The sequence below is a fragment of the Canis lupus genome, chromosome 2, assembly GCF_011100685.1.
Source record: "Canis lupus familiaris isolate Mischka breed German Shepherd chromosome 2, alternate assembly UU_Cfam_GSD_1.0, whole genome shotgun sequence".
Taxonomy (NCBI): Eukaryota; Metazoa; Chordata; class Mammalia; order Carnivora; family Canidae; genus Canis; species Canis lupus.
The window spans coordinates 6,022,812-6,043,501 of record NC_049223.1 but is presented as its reverse complement, the minus strand read 5'-3'; the positions used below and the strand labels follow the sequence as shown (position 1 = coordinate 6,043,501).

Sequence of the window (20,690 nt, the reverse complement as noted above, 5' to 3'; positions counted from 1 at the left end):
TGTAATGAATTTTTTCTTAAAAGCTTTAAGTAGCCTTGAACTATCTGGGCTATTTATGATAATAGCCTCTCTGGTATGAAAAGAGAGTGAAAACTTTTTTATGGTGAAAGAAAATGGAAGGATAGGGAGTTTAATTGATTTTCTCTGCTTTAAATAATTGTTACAGTAAAATATTGGCTTCCTTATTTCCAATCCAATTCCTAAAAGTATTTTATAACTTAAAGTAGTTAAAATTATGCCCAAATACCTTAACAGTTCTGGTCCTGTATTCCTTGTTTATAAATGAGAGGGTTAAAGTATTCTCCAGCTCCATGACAATAGATTGTACTATCTCTTAGGGGTTCATGTATAGAACTACTGGAGTCTGGTATGATTGTCACTCTAAGGAAAACTCCTTAACAATAAAATGTCTTCCTTGTGGTTTGAAATTACTTATATTAGGGATCCCTAGGTGGCGCAGCGGTTTGGCGCCTGCCTTCGGCCTAGGGCGCGATCCTGGAGACCCGGGATCGAATCCCACATCGGGCTCCCAGTGCATGGAGCCTGCTTCTCCCTCTGCCTGTGTCTCTGCCTCTCTCTCTCTCTGTGACTATCATAAATAAATAAAAATTAAAAAAAAAAAAAAAAAAAAAAAGAAATTACTTATATTATATCTATTACATCAGGTTAAGATTTCTTAAAGTGTCCTTTATAAAGTAGTGATTTTTTTTAAGGATCTTGTGAAATACATAAGAAAACTCTGGGTAAAACTGATTGCTTTACCCAACTTTTCAAAACTTTAAAATGCCAAAATGCTTTCTGATTCTATAAGAGAAATATACAATTCATTTATTGTCATACTTAGTTTTCCAGGAAACTCTTTGAAGAGCACCTAATGGAAGTATTGTTTTATGGAAAATATTTTGGGAAGGGCTAGGTGAACACAAAGTGCATCATTAGAGAATATAAATGAATCAATTTTATATGTAAAATATTAGCTCAGAATATTATTTTGTATCAGAAAATAGTCCTGGAGTACTACCCTAAAAGTTGGCAGTAGCTCTACTCTCAAAATCTCAGGCCATGGCTTATTTTAGTGGGAGGACAGACTCTACAGTAACACTGAGTCCAAAGTTTGATCAGCCAAATGGTATCAGTGTCACATGGTGGAAAAAACACAGACTGGGAACCACATTGATTTGGGTTACATCCAGATTCTTTCAATTCCATATTCTGTATTGTTGGTCAGCTCAGTTACCACTCTGAGTCTCAATTTCTTCATTGCCAAAATGGAGATGAATCAAGAATGATAATAACAGTAGTTTTCGAAGCAGATACGTGGGTAACACAGCTAGGTACTATTCTAATCACTTAATATATATTAAATGATTTGATCCTCACCAAAATATCACTTAATCTTTTCTTATTTCTATATAAAATTCTGACCATACAGGATTGTTGTGGTAATTAGATAAAATGTACAAAATTTTTGTACAGTGCCTGAGACAGATTGAGCACTTAGTACATCACCGTTATCATCACCGTTATCATCCACATCATGAAGATCCTGGCTGCCAGGGATGCGTAGGTAGGGAAGAGGTGGAGCTGAAGAGGGTGTGGTAAGCTATAAAAAGGAGACTGGAAGAGCACTGTAGGTAAATTTTAAATAGTTTTCGCAGTCTTCCCTGTGGCTAATTGTGGCCATAGCTTCCCACTCTTTATTATTTTTACACACTTAAAATCTTAAATTTCCTCCTACACTACGGCATCACTTTGAGCAAACATGTTTGTTTATCCACAGATCTGTTTTCTATTAAATGCCTACTATGCATAGGTAATAATATAAATAAAATATGTCAGATGATCATAAGCACAATAACACAATAAAGAAAGTAAAGCAGGAGATAAAAAGTATAGGGCTGAGGGTGAGGTTAAGTTTTATACACTTGCTTTCACACTTGTTTACAATTTCTGGAGATAAGTCTACACAGCATAGAAAAAGGCAAAAAGGGAAGAGATGGAGAGAAAGGGAAAGAATGAAAGTATAAAAACTGTGATTGGCATTTAACTTTTGTTTTATTCAGTCAAAAGAGTGGAATGAAGCAATACCTCCCTCAGTACCTGAAATGCCTTTCTACCTTATACACCTGGGCACATTTTAAAAAGGAGTATTCTGAAGCCTTGATTCGGTCATTCAGACAACCTGATTCCATCGACTTCTTCCGTTTTTCCATGGCCTTAGGTATTTGCTAACCTAATGCCTCACAAATGGCTAATATATTGCTGTGCTAAGCAGCATTTCTGCTGTCAGCGGTGCACCAGAAAATGAAGCACCTCACAAGGGAATCATTGAATTAAATGGTGCACAGTGGACTGGTTATGTTCTCTTCCACTTTGGAATGACTTCACCTTCTCAGTTCCCAAGTGAAATAAAACTTCTTCCATCTGTGCTAGACTTGTATTCTGAAGGAGTTTGGGGATTTATGATTCTTAGAGATGGAAGGCAGGAGCAATGAAGCACTAACAAAATGTAAATTGCCACAATGGCTTTTGTAACTGTTACTATTGATGGAGGAGTTAATTGCCTGTGTACTTCATTTTTAACTATTGAGCTTAACTCAAAACTGAAAAGTTGACAAAATTACAAAAAGGTTAGAGGAGAACAGAAGAAAACAATGAAGAAAAGAGATTGGAATTCAGAATGGTTTGGCAAGAAATACCAAGTCTTTTTATCATTACTTTATTTGGTAGAATGATCAGAACCTTTTTATTTTTTTTATTTTATTTATTTATTTTTTAGAACCTTTTTAAAATTTCCATTTTTGGGAAGTTTGTATATATTATTACAGTAACTCTATTAGTGGGCTTTCATGTTGAATGTGCTGCTCTACTGTAACATAGTTTGGTTGCTAGATAAGCCATTTTCTGAAACTGAAGACAAAGATCTAAAAAGTGGAAGTTGTCAACAGTGTGTCCCATACATAATACCAAAATATATATACAATTTGTTCCTACGATTTGGCTAGTCCACTGGTCTGAGAGTTAATTCACTTGAAATGTTCCAGAATAAGAAAGCACTGATTTCTGTCTTGATATAAAAGAAATAAAAATATATGCAGGCAGTACGTGGTGTTAGATACTGAGGAATTCTCACAATTTTTGTTCCTGGAACCCATGTTTGGAACTATGATTGAAGAGGATGTGTCAGATTCAGGAAGACTGAAGCCTGTTGATGACTTTATTTATGTCAGTTGGAAATTGTTTATAAATGTCAAGAATAGTACCTTATTAAATATATATTCCACAATGTAAATATTTGGTTCCTTATGAGTTTATTTTGTTGGAACATTTCTTTAGTCCTTGGAAACCTTGAAGAACACATTCATAAAATAGTGTCAAGTTAGAAGCCAATGTGTCCAATAAACCAATAAAAGTTATTATAAATTTTTCTTTTTGTCCACAGAAATGAAATAATTAGTATAGCATATTAAGGAAAAAAATGTGAATGACATTTTCTACATCTTACTTTAATAATAATTCCACGTGTGATTGCTTTCTATTTACCTTTTCTAGCTCACTGGAAATGTTCTAGGATCAATGTACCTGGAGGTTTTGTTGAAAGCTTATAAATTTGTTTTGCTTTGTTGCAAAACTTAGTGCATACTAAGATGTGTTTTATTTCCATTACCTAGCCTGCTGTCCAAAATATTCATTAGTTTTCAGATTTTATGTTTTGGTTTGTTAATCTAGCTCTTGGATCCCCACTGTGTCTCTCCCAAAGTGCAGCCTCAGAGGATAGTCTGTTACCTTTTACATATATTACTCAGCCCCATGTTTCAAACAGATATAAGATTATATAACATCTGTGTTTATTCCTTTTAGCTTTTTAAAACATTTTTCTTCTAGCTAAGGTACCTTTTACTTTTCTATTCCACATACTTCCCCTACTTTTTATAATTGTTCCCTACAGTAATGGCTCACATTTATTGAAACAGAATTTTTATATTGCTGAAAAAAGCACAGAAGCAAAGTCACATACACTGAAATTTAGCAGGAGGGAACTCCAGTTTAGTGAGGTATTTCAGTGTTCCTTTCCGATCCTTGGATCGTTTAATGAGTAGCTGTACAATACAGATAGACCAAAATTGAGGAATACCAGGCTACCCTAGGGATACCATATAGGATTTTTAGTCTCCTGAGATTCATCCTATTGTATCTTTGATATGAATGATATTTAGAAATTAGAACCTGGGAATATTTAGGAACCATTTATGGTCTTTGTTGGGGTTGAATTTTATTTTCTGATATACTTCATTAAGAAAACCTTTCCTACATAGATGAAACTAGGTTGACTCAAGGATAAGTTGTTGCACTTTGACTAATTAACATATGAATGGTTAAGACCTTAGCTTTTGGAAAGATACCATTCTTTTAACTACCAAAGAGAATCAAGTACAATAGACTGGAATACTCCCTATTGAAAGGACAATATACTGTAACATACCACATTTGGCCCCGTACTGAATACTCAAATTACAATAAATAGTACTGTAACAGTAAATGTCTATGTTTATTTTTTTAATGGTACCTTCTTTCTACTGGGTTAATACTGCTTTCAGATCTATGAAAGGAAAGGAAAGGGAAGGGAAGAAAAGAAAAGAAAAAATGAAAAAAGAGAAGAATGAGGGAGGGAGGGAGGGAGGAAGGAAGGAAGGAAAAGAAAAGAAAAGAAAGAAAGGAGAAGAAAAGACAGGCCCATCTTTTCTTAGAATGTGGTATGACACACTTAGTCATACTTCCAGTATTTTTTTCTTTGTTGACTTAATTGTAGCACTCAAGTTAGACAAATGTCACACTTTTCTACCAATTAGGTTTGTTTTGGTGTGATCTACTGATTCAGATCTATCTAAGCTTTATTATTATTAGAAGTAAAGATGAACAAGAGAATTCTATTGATGAACCCATAGCAGAAAAACAGACTGACTTGAACATGACTTCATGAGATGTGGTAGCACATTAAAATGTGTAGGGAATAAAATAAGCTGTAAGAAAGGCTGAAAGCAATGGCTTTGAAGAGTAATTGCCATCACTGCCTGTAGCTTTCATCAGTGTATCTGGCCTATTTCATCCTAGACTCTGCACTCCAAGGTAGAGACTTTGGTCATGCAAGTTCTACAGTTGAGGTATGACATTACTTTGAGAAGAACCCATTTTATCATGGTTCAAAAAAGATCCTTTGTTCTCTGCAGGATTTGATTCAAAATCACATGTGAGAGTGGCAGTATAGATGAAGACTAGCAATGAATCTATAATTGTTGAGAAGTTCATGGCAATTTTCTTTTTGCCCTGCTTTTGTACGTTTGAAGTATTTTTAATAAAAGGTTAAAAAACAATATAAAAACAAAAAATGGAGTCAAAGGATAGATAAAAAAGGAAAAAGTCCTTTGTTAACATATGGCATCCAAGAAGAAAGTGTATATACATATAGTTCTGTTGTTTTAAACTTAAGAGATGTGTAGAATGTATTTATCGAAATCACATAGGCAACCTTTTGGCAAATGTATTTCTGGGGTCCTATCATTGGAGATTCCAATTTAGTAGATCTGTAGAGGGAATCAGATTGCCAGTGATTCTCATGTGCTCACAGGTTTGTGAACCATTGCCACTGTTAACTGGCTGGATTATGTCATGAAATTCATTTTGGCAAAAACACACTTCAGTAAAGATAAAAGAAAATGATAAAATTGATGAAATTCAATTGACAGTGTTTCTTAAAGTAGAACTATAACACTTTATTGTAATTTGTACTCTATGATGTTGGTTTCCTTGGTATGAGACCTGGCAGGAATGTTATAGCTGGAATTTACTTAGACATCCCTTGTCCAGGGTCTGTTTTATAGACCTAAAACTCAACTGTTAAGTTTAGCAAATATTTATTTAAGACCTGTAAGGAACTAGGCATTATGTTTGGGTAGGTACTTGGAACACAGAAATTACTAAAAGTTATAGCTTCTGACCTGGAAAAACTAGGCTCTATTTTTTTACTTTCATTTCATTATTCTATCATACCATGTTGCCTCTCTTCACATCTTTCTTCTAACTATGTAAGTCTATTTAGCTTCAAAGAGAACATTTAAATTTAAAATTAATTCTAGGGGCACCTGGGTCAGTCAGTTAAGTGTCAGACTCTGCATTTTAGCTCAGGTCATGATCTCAGGGTCATGAGATTGAGCCCTATGTCAGGCTCTGTGCTCAGTGCACAGTCTGCTTGGGATTCTCTCTCTCTTCCCTCTCTATCCCTCCCCCTTTGCTCTCTCTCTCTCTCTCTCTCAAATAATCAATTAGTAAAAATCTTTAAGTAAATAAAGTTAATTTTCATTAGTTAGTATTTCTCCTTATATATTAAAAAAAAAAACAAACCACTGCTAATCATAGAAATAACATCTGTTTACCACTAAGGAACGGTAGCTACTCTCCATGTTAAGAATTGTTCTCATACATTTTAGGGTTCCCACAGCATCAGCTTCTAAAGATGGCTTGGAACCACAGGGGAAAGATGGTATGCCTGAGTTATTTTTCTTTTCTTTCTTTTTTTTTTTTTTTTTATGATAGTCACAGAGAGAGAGAGAGAGAGAGAGGCAGAGACACAGGCAGAGGGAGAAGCAGGCTCCATGCACCAGGGAGCCCAACGTGGGATTCGATCCCGGGTCTCCAGGATCGCGCCCTGGGCCAAAGGCAGGCGCCAAACCACTGCGCCACCCAGGGATCCCCGGTATGCCTGAGTTATTAATCCTTGCCTGACATTAACTGGGCTCTTGAGAATGAACTGGGCATTTAAGAGCAAGTTTAGAGAAACCTGGCAGAAGGTAACTTCACTTTCTTAGGGTCTGTAGGGTCCTAGGACCTTCTTGATGAATGGCATTCAAGGAGTATTGATGTTCAGTTGGTTGTATTTTTTAATTTAAAGTTAGTGTTACTGTTGTGCCCAAGATCGCGAATCCGAGAAACCGCCAAGGAGCCGACACCGATGCAATCACACGAGGGCTTATTTACAAGCTCGAGCCTGGGACCAAGTATACCCGCCGCGGGGGAGCAGGGACTTGGACCCCGAGACTAAGAGGCTTAGCAACTTTATAGGGGCCCGTGGCCAATGGGATCGCAGAAAGTTGCACAGACAAGCTGGTCCACTGAGCGGGATTTCCGGTTAGGGTGTGCCCTGGTCATTGACTAGGGCGGGCAGTGCCCTAAGCAATAAGCAGGTCAGCACAAGGAGGGTGCAGCCCAAAATAGAGTCAGTCCTGCTCTGCTTGTCCAGGGGTAGGGGATTTTGTTCAATTTCCTGGGTCCCACAGTTAGAACATAACTCTTCCCCATGTGACTTTTCCATTTTCTCTGATCCTTGTAACAACAAAAGAGATATTCCAATGTCTAAAGAAAATGGAGTAGAAACTGTGGGTAAGCAGGAACACATTAGAATTTTCTACCCATTGCATATTAGCTAGGGAGTCAGTAATTGTCTTAAATGCAGAGTGGTTTGAATGGACACACTTCTGCAAAGAACCTTTCTCTTGGTTCTTTTTTAGGTATCCCAGTGGTTCTCAAGTTTCATATGTAAAAGAATTACTGTATATAGGTGTATATACATATTGATATACTGTGTTTTAAGGCATAGTTTCTTAATTTTATTATGTAACATTTGACTGACTGCAGGTCATTTTAGAGCTTAATCCCCGATGTGTAGGATGTGAGTGCTGTAGTGAGGTACCTGTCCCTCTATAACTAGGTGATTGGGAATGATATAACAAAGAAGGAGAATAAATGACTGTAAATTGATTTTTACTTAATAAAAAGGAATAATTATTTATCACTTTCTAAATTCCCTCCAAAATGAGAATTGGCCAGAGACATGTTAACTAAGCATATAAGCAGAAGTTATACATCAAAACATTGTACTCTCAAAGTACATAATGGCTGTTCGTTTTTAGTAAGAGAAGATAGTACCACTCTCTAATTGTGGGGTGATTTCCTGGAGCTTTAACAGAAAGAAAATGATTGGGAATGCTTCTTATTTGATGTCATTTGGGTTTAATTTCAAGTGTCCTGGGCCAAGTACAGACAGCCCAGACACAGCCTTCTCCCTCTACTCTTGGCAGGGTTTCTCAAGTGTTGCTTTTTTTTTTTTTTTTAAACCTATACATTGTAGTTCAAACATAATATGGTTCCTGTGGAGGAAATGCATTAGCTCCATTTATAAAAACATTTTAAGGAGAGTGGTTTCCTACTAGAAATCAAAAGGGAGTGTTTTATCTATAAAAAGTTAAAATGGAATTATTGAAAGCCAAAATAGGCTACTTGTATAAAATGACAGCTAGAAGTAGATTTATTTCAAGTTTTGGCTAATCATCATAATGATAAATGTTTAGGTATTAAACTAATCATTTTGTGGCTAGCAAAATATATTTGTGAATTTAATTAGAAAGTGTATTATGAGAAGAATTTGAAAGAAATATTAAAATAAGAGTCTGAAATAGAACTCATTGTCAGCTTATTCTATTATTGCCATTTACTCAAAATCTATAATTATCAATTTTTTCTTACTGGAAACATATTCTTCCCTACTTTGCTCAGTCTTCTGTCATTGTGAAGCTTTGATGCGTATGACAACAGAATTGACGTCAAAAGTTGTGAGAAGTCCAGAGCTGTGGTGCCAGGTCCATTTCAGTTTTAAATAAGCAGTTCAATTTCTTTCATACTATGCAAAAAATGTATCTGAAGGAAACGAGGTCTGAATAGGAAGGACTTGAACCTTAGGTTAGACCTAGGTATCAGGCATATTTGTTTCTGAATAGCTGGATCATCTTAGATATTCAACTTCTGTGTGACCCAGTTCTCCTAATAAAGTGGCATAAATATCACCTCCTTTACTACTACATAAAGTTCTTGTGAGAATAAAATGGATACTAGATGTGAGAAGGGCAGTACAAGACAAATATATGTAAAATGAGATTCTTGATCAACTGTTTTTATATATCTGATTTTTCCATCCTAAGTTTTTTTTTTCAAATTTTTTAAAAAGCCAAAATCAAATGTACCTTCATTACTGATGTGCAAGTCAGGGAATGGGCAAGAATCAATGTGAGGTTTAGGAGAAGTCAGAACAAAAAGGATCTATCTGATGGTGAACAGCTGGCTAGTTAGAAAAGTTATATGAAATCTTTTATTTTTAAATCATTTTTCTCCACATTATTTTTAGAATATTGCACAAACCTCTAGGATACTGGAAGACCTCAACTGTTACAAATAATTCACTTATTCAGACTATAAGTGCAGTCTACGGATTTTTTGCAATGTTATGTTTCTAGAATAATCCAACACAAACTTTTAAGTTAGTATTGAACAGAGAGAAAGCAAATTAGTGCTCTACTTGGATATCTTTGGCATAAATATATGATTTACTAATGGCTAAAATTTGGTTCAATGCCAAAGATACAACTACATTTTGCTATTAATATTTCATTACTCACTAATAGCTTTTTGCATAGGAATAGAAATTGCTGGGGTTACAAGGCAATATAATAACAGTCCCTCTTGTGGATGTTATAAATGATGGAATATTGTTTTTATAAATAACTGTTGACTTTTTAATGTTACTCATGAATCTGACCTAAAATATCTTAACACGGTAACTGGAATATTTCCTAGATTATCTATTACAATAAAATCTTCCACTGTTATAGAAAAAAATCTTCCAATGTAAAAACTTCCACCTGTTAAGGTCCTATGGAATTTTTTTAAACACGGGAGTTTAACATTGTTGGTGTTTTGTCCAGTAACTAAGCCCTTCTCTCTAGATAATTACTTCCCCACACTGTCCAGGGAGTTGCAGAGTCTGAATGAAGGCTATTCTAATAAGGTCTACTGTTATTTTCTTGAAGCTTCTAGAACAATTGTTACCATTTTGTTTAGTTTATTGACAACCTAGTACCTTGGTTGTGTAATGTTTAGCTTCTCTGAGACAAAGTCATTATACTGTTAAAATGAAACTTGGTATGTATCAGGAATTAATTTTTTATAATTTTTTATAATTCTTAATAATCTTTTAAAATTGCCAGTCATCAGTATGGCTAAATGATTCCACCATTTAGTAGTTGTGTGATGTTGGGAAATTTAAAGAATTTTCTAAAAAAAAAAAGAATTTTCTGTGATTCTGTTCCATTGTTGACAAAAAGGGGGGATAACAGTGGTACCTTAAATATTTGCTATAACGATTCAATAAGAGTTCCTTACATTTTAAGTGGTGAACTTAGTACCTGCACACAGTAAACATCTGATAAAAATTAGCTGTCGGGACTATTATTATTAAATGTGAACATGGGTAATTGTCATAACTGTTATTGCAAAGGATTTGGGTCATGTAGCTATATATATGTTTACTCAAGTAATTGAACAGGCAAAAATAAAAAAAATAATCCTTGTATTTAGCTTGTTTATTCTATACAAGACAAAAAAGTGGATAGCTAATCTATTTACTTGAACTTTGACATTTGAATTCATTATGATTTTTCAAGATAAAAAGTACATAGAGAATAGAACTAGAAAGTATTTAAAATCTAACAGCATTGCAGATATTTTGAATGATACCTGTTGTGCATAAAAAATCCATTTATGTTGTGTCCTTTATTGTGATTCAGTCAGCTGTTACAGTAGATACTTCTTGTTGCCTCAGCAACCACCACCCCCTACCTCTCTTTCTCTTCCTTTTTAACAGAATTCTGATTCTATTCAGGTATCTGCTTACCCTTAGAGACCAAGGGTAAATCTTACTAAATTTGGTGCACTGATCTATTCCTCTTGCCAGTAATTGGTTTAAGTAAAGGCACATACTAAAGCAGTAGCTAATGAGACACAAAGGAAAGTCTGCTGATGGGATTCTGAAAAATGTTTTACTTGTTCTAAAACAGAAAAGGTCTTCTTTTTGCTTCTGAACACTATGATGTTTGGAACTGTTGTAGCCATCTTGTAATTATGAAGTCCTAAGCTTCAAGACAAAATCGATACATGAAGATGGCAAAGCAATAAGATGCAGCAAACTTGGGTCTTTGAAGACATGTTAAGGCATTGAATTAACCAACATTGGAATTGCCAACCTCTTGGCTTCTTTTGTAATAAATTCCTTAGTGGGGTCATTTATTTGAGTTAGAATTTTCTGATATAGCTAAAAACATCCTGAATAATAAAAGCATTCTAAATATTAGCTAAAAGCATCCTAAAAATGTTACTTATTGTATCTTTTTTCATATAATAGCATGTTAAAACTTGTGTACATGGAAAATATAAGTAATTTATAACTATGAGGATTCCATGGCTGCATAAATTCTTATATAGAATATTTTCTGAAAATATAGCAGGCTTTGATGTCTTTCTCAAATAGAAGTAGGACAATTTCCCAAAATTATATATTGGCAATACTTGACAATATTTGTTAAATTAAAATGTATTAAAATTTTTAACTTTTAAAATTTATTAACTTTCAAAATTCTTTTACTATAAATATACCATATATACAATAAACTGCACAAATCATATTTGACACTAAAAATGTTTTTAAAAGTTTTTAGCAGTTTTTATAAAATGAATACTCATGTAAATTACCACCTAGATCAAGATATAGAGAACATTACTAGCTTCCCAGAATCTTCCAGTCAACACCATGCCCTCATTGCAAGAGTAACCACTTTTATAACACCATAGGTACATTTTCCTGTTTTTGAATGTTATATATTTGAGTCATGTACTTTGCATGCTTTTGTGTCTGACTTCTTTTGTGTAACAGTTTAGAATGTTACATGGATCCATGTTATGCATAGCATTGCTATTGCAAACATAGCAATAGCATATGTTTATTTTAATTTTATTTAGTGCTCTATTGGATGAATATACCATAATCTATCCATTCTAATATGAAGGACATTGGATTTTTGGCTACTATGAATAATGTAGCTATGAACGTTCTCATATACATCTCTCAGTGTATATATATTCATATATTTCTATTGAGTATATAATTAGATGTGGAATTGCTGGGTCCTAAGGTTAAGTAAATATCCCTCTGTAGTAGATATTGTCAAAGAGTTTTCTAAAGTGATTTGATCAGTGTACCCTTCTACCAGCCATATATGAATATAAAATTTGCCTTACATGCTTGCCAACGTATGATATCAATTTTAATTTTAGGCTACCTGATATTATGTAGTGTGTCTCTTGTAGTATTAATTTTCATGTTTTTAATTATTTTTTCATATTCATTTTTATTTTTTAGAGAAGTGGGGAGGGGCAGAGAGAGAGAGGGACAGAATCTTAAGCAGGCTCCACCTCCTGTATGGAGCCTGACCTGGGACTCTATCTCACAACCCTGAGATCATGACCTGAGCCAAAAATCAAGAGTCAAATACTTAATCAACTGAGCCACCTGGGTGCCACTTAATTTTCATTTTAATTATCAGTTCTCTGATAACTAATGAAGTTGAGTGCCTTTTTATATGTTCACTGAACATTTGGATATCCTCTTTTTTGAAGTTCATCTTTAAGTCTTTTAATATTTTTTCCAAAATGTGTTTTTTTTATTATTATTGACTTACAGAAATTAGTTTTATATTCTGGATACATGTTCTTTGTCAAATTCAAGTATTAAAATATTTTTTTTTGCCTGTATACCTTGTCCTTTCACTCTGTTAATGATATCTTTGTGGAGAGAATAAGGTTTTAGTTTTAATAAAGTACAGTGTATCACTTTTTCTTTGTAGTTACTGTTTTTGTGTTGTGACGAAGAAATCTTTGCCTAAGATCTAAGGTTATGAAGACATTCTTCTCTGTTGTCCTTAGAAGATTTATTTATTCTTTCATCCATCTGGAATTGATTATTATGTAGGTGTAAGTTGGGATAAAAGTACCTTGTATCTATATGTATATTCAGTTGATCCCTGTGTTTTGCAAATCAGGTGGATTTATATAGATCCATTTATAAAGTAGAGAGACAGAAGATGAACTATGTAGAAAAGAAGTTAAGAAACAGAGAGTATAATTAAAATGTACAACACAGGTAAAATTGAAGTCCTAAAGGAAGAAGAAAGAAACAATGAACCAAAACAATCTTTGAAGAATAGTGACTGTGAGAATACTGATGAGAAACATCAAGCCATAGATTGTGGAAGTCAACCTTAAGTAAGATAGAACTATAACTAGTGTAATGGGGGAGACCAAATGCAAAGACAAAGTCTTAAAAACATCCAGATAAGTAACCAGATAAATTATCAAAGTAGCTACTGGAAGACTAACAATAGGCTTCTTATCATATAAGGTGGAAGCCAAGAGTCAATGTAATGACATCTTCAGAATGCTGGAAGAAAGTAAGTGCTGATTTAGAATGTTACATCTTTCATAAGTGAAGTGAAATAAACACATTCTCAGACCAGCAATCACTAAATTAATCATCAGAACAGCACCAAAGAAAATATTAACAAGTAATCTTCAGGCAGAAGGAAAATGATCCCAAATGGAAGTCTGAACATAATAGGAAAGATTGAAGCAGAGAAAGATTGAGCATGGAGATATAAATGAATATTGACTGTACTAACCAACAGTAATAATGTTCTGTAGAAATATGCTAGAATATAAATTGAAAGAGAAGTTACTTGCCTATTTTAATGTTCATGCATTATCTGGGAAGAAATTTTATATTAGATTTTGATAAGTCAAGAATGGGTATTGTAATCTCTAGGGAAACATCTAAAGTAATAGTAAGAGGATAAATAACTATGAAGATAACATATAGAAACACTGAAATCATAAAAATGAATCCAAAAGAAAGGAATCAAAAAAAGATGAAAGAACATCAGTATATCTTTAGAGGATTCACTTGAGGTGGGAGTGCCCATTGGAATATCTCAGCCAACGTATTACTAACAATGGAAACTCCTTTGTTCTTTTTGATATAAGCAAACCAGTAATTTTCCCCCTTTCATAAATCAGTATTTTTAAAAAAGATTATTTAGTTAGTTATCTATTTATTTACTTCAGTGAGGGAGTGAGAGCATGTACACACAGGTGGGGCAAGAGGCAGAGGAAGAGAGAGAAGCAAGCTTACTGGGGAGGGAGTAGGGGAGCCTGATTTGCGGCTTAATCCTAGGACCCTGGGATCATGACCTGAGCTGAAAGTAGATGCTTAACTGACTGAGCCACCCAGGAAGCCCTCAAAAACCAGTATTTTTAGTATTTTTCTAACAAGTAACATTTGCTCTAGATTTTGGCCTGACACCTTATAGATTTGCGCTAATCTTTTGTAGCATTTATCCATAATTCAGTCCATCCTTAATATGTCTTCTGAAAAAAAGTAAACACAAAAAAATGAAAATCTAAGCATATGTAGGATCTGTTTTCTGACCCCCCCTTCCTTTAAATGTCTCTACTTTTCGTTTCATAATCAGCTGTGATTTAATTGATAGAGCTCCTGCTACCTAGTGCTTTTGAATGATTTTCTTCTCTAGCATCATCTTTAATGATACAAATATACTGTACCTCCATATCTTCCCGAAACATGCAAAAATCTAGATACACTTCCGTCTGACCATAATTTATTTTATTCTTTGGGTATTAGTTCTCTGTAATAGCATTTTAAATTACTTATAGGTTCTTATTTCTTCACTTTTGTTATTAAGATCTGAAGTGTGTACCTTGTCTCTAGCCATTTAAATACTGAAAGGGAGCACTTAAAAGCCTAAAGGCCAGCATGCTTGCTATTATCCTCCACTTCCTTACATCTTTCTCTCTCCTGTTCCTTATTGTTTCTTCACCTGTGTAGTATCTTGCCTTCTTTGGATCTGATACTCTTTCTTTAATAACTCCCAGAGATGTGTTTTTCTAAATAACTGACCATCTTTGCAACTCTCACTTTTTACAACTCTATTTTTAATAAGAAAAGTCATTTAGTTTTTTTGTAAAATTTTGGAAGGCACAGAAAATTGCCGCAACAAAAATGAATAAAAAGCACTTGAGGGGATCCCTGGGTGGCTCAGAGGTTTAGCTCCTGCCTTTGGCCTAGGGCGTGATCCTGGAGTCCTGGATCGAGTCCCACGTTGGGCTCCCGGCATGGAGCCTGCTTTTCCCTCCTCCTGTGTCTCTGCCTCTCTCTCTCTCTCTCTCTCTCTCTCTCTGTCTATCCCGAATAAATAAATAAATCTTTAAAAAAAAAAATAAAAGCACTTGAATGTTACCATCCTAAGAGAATCACTATTAAAATTTTAGTGTATGTTCTTAGGGAATAAGATGTAATTTTCCTGTTGTTTCATACAATTATTCTGTCTTTGGAATCTATCCTTTCTTGGCTGATGGTTTTATAGTGATAGAGACTAGTTACTTGTTTCCCACAGCTTTGTTTTATATAAGTTGTAGTGTAAGAATGAGGACTGGGCATCCTGGGTGGCTCAGTGGTTTAGCGGTGCCTTCAGCCCAAGGCCTGATCCTGGAGACCCAGGATCAGGTCCCACGTTGGGCTCCCTGCATGGAGTCTGTGTCTCCCTCTGCCTCTCTCTCTCTCTCATGAATAAATAAATTAAATATTTTTAAAAAAGAATGAGGACTAAGTTCTTTAATTTTTCCAAATAATTCATATTATGTGTTGTGGGGCTCATGATTTTTCACACTTCTTGCTTTTTTTTTATTTTAAAGATTTTATTTATTTATTCATGAGAGACAGAGAGAGAGAGAGAGACAGAATCATAGGCAGAGGAAGAAGCACGCTCCCCATGCGGAGCCTGATGTGGGACTCAATCCCAAGACCCCAGGATCACAACCTGAGCCAAAGGCAGACACTCAACCACTGAGCCACCCAGGTGCTCCTACTTGGTTTTAATGCACTCACAGAAACTCAGTGCTAAGAGTAAGTAGGTCTTGAGCTTTCTTCATCTACAGACCAGATTGCATTTTCATGGGCTTCTCATAGACTATTCATCAAGTCAGGGAAAGCAGCCATGGAAGTCTCTGATTTGAGCAAAATGAGACTGTTTAGGTAACTAGCAAATTTCTGTTTCATAGGAGAGTAAGATTTAGATCTTGGTCACATGGGATGAGTTTATTTTGCCTTGTTAGCCCCCTTTTAATCTGCTCAGGTATTAGAAATGAACATTGTGTCTTTAAGCAACCTATCCAGAACTTCTAACATTTAATGTTCAGACATTTTAAGACATAAAGGAAATTTTGACTCTTGCATATAATTTTGGCTTCATTGGAGGAGGAGAGTAAGCAGATGACTAAAACCTGAGAAGATTCCTGATTCATTTAATTTTGTTCAACTCACTTAAAATTGAATATGAGACCTGTTTTGACTACATCTGTTACTATCTATATGTTCTTATGAAGATACTAAATTGCCTAAATCTGTTAGCATAATTCAGTTATTCTGCTTACGGAGATGATACTACAAATTTTATACATATAACTTACTTATTTTATCGTTAGGGTTTGATCATAGAATCTTAGAGTTGGTGATCTTACAAGTCATCCCTGATTTATCAAAATCTTCTTTAGCAGTTTCTGAAACTTAGAATGCATAATGATTGAGGCACCTGGATGGCTCAGTGGTTAAGCTTCTCCCTTTGGCTCAGGTCATGATCCCAGGACCTGGAATTGAGCCCCACATTAGGCTCCCCATAGGGAGCCTGCTTCTCCCTCTGCCTGTGTCTCTGCCTCTGTGTGTCTCTCATGAATGAATGAATAAATAAAATGAAAAAAAAAAAAGAATGCATGAAGATCATCTAAGGGGATTTTGAATAGTTCATATCCCTGGACTTAATTCCCAAGATATTTTGAATTAAGTAGATCTAAATGTGTCCCAGAAAGCTTGACAAGCACCCATGGCAATTCTTAGGCAGGTGTTTTATGGACTGTTTTTAAAAAAACATTTTTTAAGGGCACCTGGGTGGCTCAGTGGTTGAGCATCTGCCTTCAGCTCAGGTCATGATCCTGAGGGTCCTGGGACCGAATTCTGGATAGGGCTCCCTGCAGGAAGCCTGCTTCTCCCTCTGCCTATGTCTCTGCCTCTCTCTCTGTGTCTTTCATGAATAAATAAAATAAAATCTTAAAAAAATTAACTTTTACTCATAGCACATAATTATCTTGCATAAGCTCTGTGGACTTAGGATCATTGAAAATTGTCAGCAAGTTCCTAAGAAATAGAAAAAATATATTATTCTCATTTCACAGAAGAGGGAAGTGCTATTAAATTATGTGTTTTACTTAAGATCATTATACATATCTAGTAACAGAAGCTGGAATATAACCTCCTACACTAATCTGAAGCTACTGGGTCACATTTGCCTTCATTGGTATCTGAATTTCCATTATTGCTCTGCGCTTGGCATTCTTCTCAAAAGAAACATTCATCAGAACTCATTGCTTTGAAGGTTCAAGCAGTTGGAAACAGCCATCATATTGTGCAGTATTAAATTTAAAATAGATCACAAAATTTGAAAACACAGAGAATTCACTGGTAGTATTTCTCATGTTATTTTGTTGAGGTGGGAGATCAAATTAAGAACTAATTATCTTGATTTTTTAAAAAGGTTGCAGAATCTCATTCTCCACCTGTTTTATGGTTTGATCCATTCAAGATTAAAACATTACAAATGCCTTATATTAGAAAATAAATGTCTAAACATGAAGCATTTACACCATCATGACTATAAATGCTAATTCTTTTCATTGTTACTATATTCAAGTAATGCAGCTGCATTCTTCGAAATGAATGCCATTTGCTGTATTTAACCCTGTCTTGAGATGGAAGCCAGTGTTCGTTTTTGCCAGGTAAATAAGGACAGACTCCATCTGTCCTGTATTGCCACAGCAGACCATCTAACCTATCCTTCAGAGGTCCTGTCAGGGAACATTTTGCAAACAGAGACAAAAAGGACCCTCCTGCTGGCTGACCAGTAGGAACTCTACTAAGCCTCTCTCTGATGGAAGCCTTTTTCTTGCCCATCTTACTGTGTGGCAAGTCTCTTGACAAGCTTTCTGACTTTGGTCATAGAACAAAAGTTAAAGATGTCTTTTAGGACTTTGATCTCTTGTGCAGGCAGAAAGAGTACCCTTTGTGACTCCAAAGCCTTAAGTCTGGAAAAAATTCATATTTCTCATAATCCTATAATGTAGCCATTTGTATTTTTATGAATCATAAATTTAAACATAAGCCAGATTTTAAAATTGCAAAGGAAAGAAAAGATCTGCTATTTAAACATGAAGCAATATTATCTCCAGTTTCATAATTGTTATAATTTATGATCATTAATAATTCAAATATACTAAATAGTGTTATAAATCTGCTTGTTTTTCTTTTGTTTCTTTTTTGGGAAGTCATTAGTATTAGCTATATTTATCTTGGAAAAATCAAATTTGCAGGATTCTATTGGTTTTCACCATAGTTTGTACTTCAGCTATATAGGATGTCTTAAGAAGAGCTTTCTTTGTTTTAGAGATAGGGAAACCAAAGCAGATATAGCCCAAAATAACTGATTCTATTCCAGAAAACCCCCAGAGGGTATCACAATCCATTTTAACATTGGGCAGCAAGGCATTTGCAGGATGGGGTATGTGTGTAGGGCTGGTGGAGGGTAGAGGGACAATGATATGGTGTCTAGAAAAGTGCTGGATTAAAACCCTATGAGCAATTTGTGCTGCTTCTAGAGCATACTGAGCAGAAGGCATAATGAGATAATGAGGAAAGTGGAGTTTAAATGTAGCATATCTAAAGTCTCAATCCTGGAGCAGAGCTGCTGACCCAGATCACTCCTAAATGGATTTAGCAAGGCTGTGTTTATATATGCAATGTATGATGAGAGTTGCATTTTTACCAAATTACCCCTAAGAGTTTCAATAGCCATATTTTAAGTTCTTACAAAGCTCTCATGTTTCTGGGTGCTCTCATAATTATTTTAGTATGAACAAAGAAATACTGTTCTGGGAAGACAAACAACTGGAATATGATTTTATTCAATTTTAGCTTTAATGCTCATAAAATCACCTGACAAAGTAAAAGCCACCAACCTACACTCCTTGAAAAAGGCAAACCACTTTAACATAGATTTAGAAATCATTCCTAACACTTTAAAATTATGTGTTCATTATGAGCAAACTTTCTTCTTTTGTATGTCTGAAAGAATTGTGTCGTGGCTTGATTTTCATAACTTGTGGAACCTTAGAAAACTTAGAAAAGTTACATAACCTAAATAAGACCCAGCCGTCTCATCATTAAATTAATAATGATTATAATTCCTATGTCATAGAGTTATGTTGAGGATTAACTGAGATCCTTGTAAAGTATTTAACATTTCTGGTCCCTATATTAGTTTTCTATTGGTGTTATAATAAATTATGATAAAGTTAGTGGCTTAAAACAACACCAATTATAATCTTCTGATTCTGTAGGTTAGAAGGCTACTACAGGTCTCACGGTCTAGGTGCATTCTTTTTTGAAGGCTCTAGGAGAGACTGTTTCCTTGTCTCTTCTAGCTCCTAGAGACCTTTCACATTTCTTGGTTCATGGTCCCCTTCCTTCATCTTCAGAGCAAGAGTGTAGCTTCTCTTTGACCCTTCTTTCATTATCACATTTCCCTCTGACTGGAACCAGAAAAGGTTCTCCACTTTTAAGAATCTGTATGGTTAGATTAGACCCATTCTGGTAATCCAGGATAATCTCCCCATTTCAAAGCCCTTAATTTAATAATATGTGCTGAGTTCCTTTTACCATATAACATTGATAGGTTGCAGGAATTAAGCTGTGAGTGTGTTTGGGGGTTCCTACCACAGTACCTAATGCATTATTGGTAATAGTAAATCCTATCATCATCATTGTGAAAGCCATCATTTCTGTCTTGATCATTTTGCATTTGGTATCTGTTAAGAGTTTAAAAATACCTGTATCTTTTATTTTTTTAAATAAAGGACTGTTTAGAACGTTGGAAGACATTCTTTATGGAGTACAGATAATGGCATAGGTGACGTATGTTAATAATTCATTCATGTGTTATATTTTCCCAATATTTCAATGTATTTTTACATAGTATTTTGAACTTTTCAGAACAATTACAGCATTTTGAAATTGAAAGTAATGTTGGTGGGATGTCTGGGTGGCTCAGGGGTTGAGCATCTCCCTTCAGCTCAGGGTGTGATCCTGGAGTTCCAGGATCGAGTCCTGCTTCGGGTTCCCCATGGGGAGTCCTGCTTCTCCCTCTGCCTGTGTCTCTGCATCTCTCTGTGCATCTCTTATGAATGAATAATAAAATCTTAAAAAAATGATGTTGGTGATTATATGGACCAGTTATAATTTTATGGATGGGAAAGCAGAAGAATAAGCAAGCTTAATCACCTGACTATAGTCATACAGTTTGTTAGAGGGTGCCATTGTGAGAAGTGTAGTCTTATCTTTCCTGGTGAAGCCAAAAGCAGATTGTTATTGGAGTGCACAAATAATGAATCCATAATATCCTCCAAAAGCTCTCTTCTTTAATTCAGTATACGTGATCTCCTCACAATCATTGACCAGAAAACCCTATACTTCAAGTTACAGATCTGGGGGACTAGGATGTGTTATGTAAAAGAAGCTTTAGTTAGAGGGTTCTTCAGGCAGATTCACTCTAGTGAAGGCAGCTATTTACCTTATACAA

The 20,690-nt window shown here is 35.0% G+C and overlaps 1 protein-coding gene and 1 long non-coding RNA gene across 2 annotated transcripts in view; one reads left to right on the top strand and one right to left on the bottom strand.

Moving 5' to 3' along the window:
- LOC111091242 overlaps nt 1-10,899 on the bottom strand; it is a 73,159-nt gene extending 62,260 nt beyond the window's left edge. Inside the window, exon 1 of the long non-coding RNA XR_005355168.1 lies at nt 10,621-10,899. This is a non-coding gene — a long non-coding RNA (uncharacterized LOC111091242). The remainder of the gene's footprint in view (nt 1-10,620) is intronic.
- The window catches only part of GPR158 (G protein-coupled receptor 158), a 410,036-nt gene that overhangs the window by 149,413 nt on the left and 239,933 nt on the right, over nt 1-20,690 (top strand). The gene's annotated exons all lie outside the window — the stretch shown is intronic.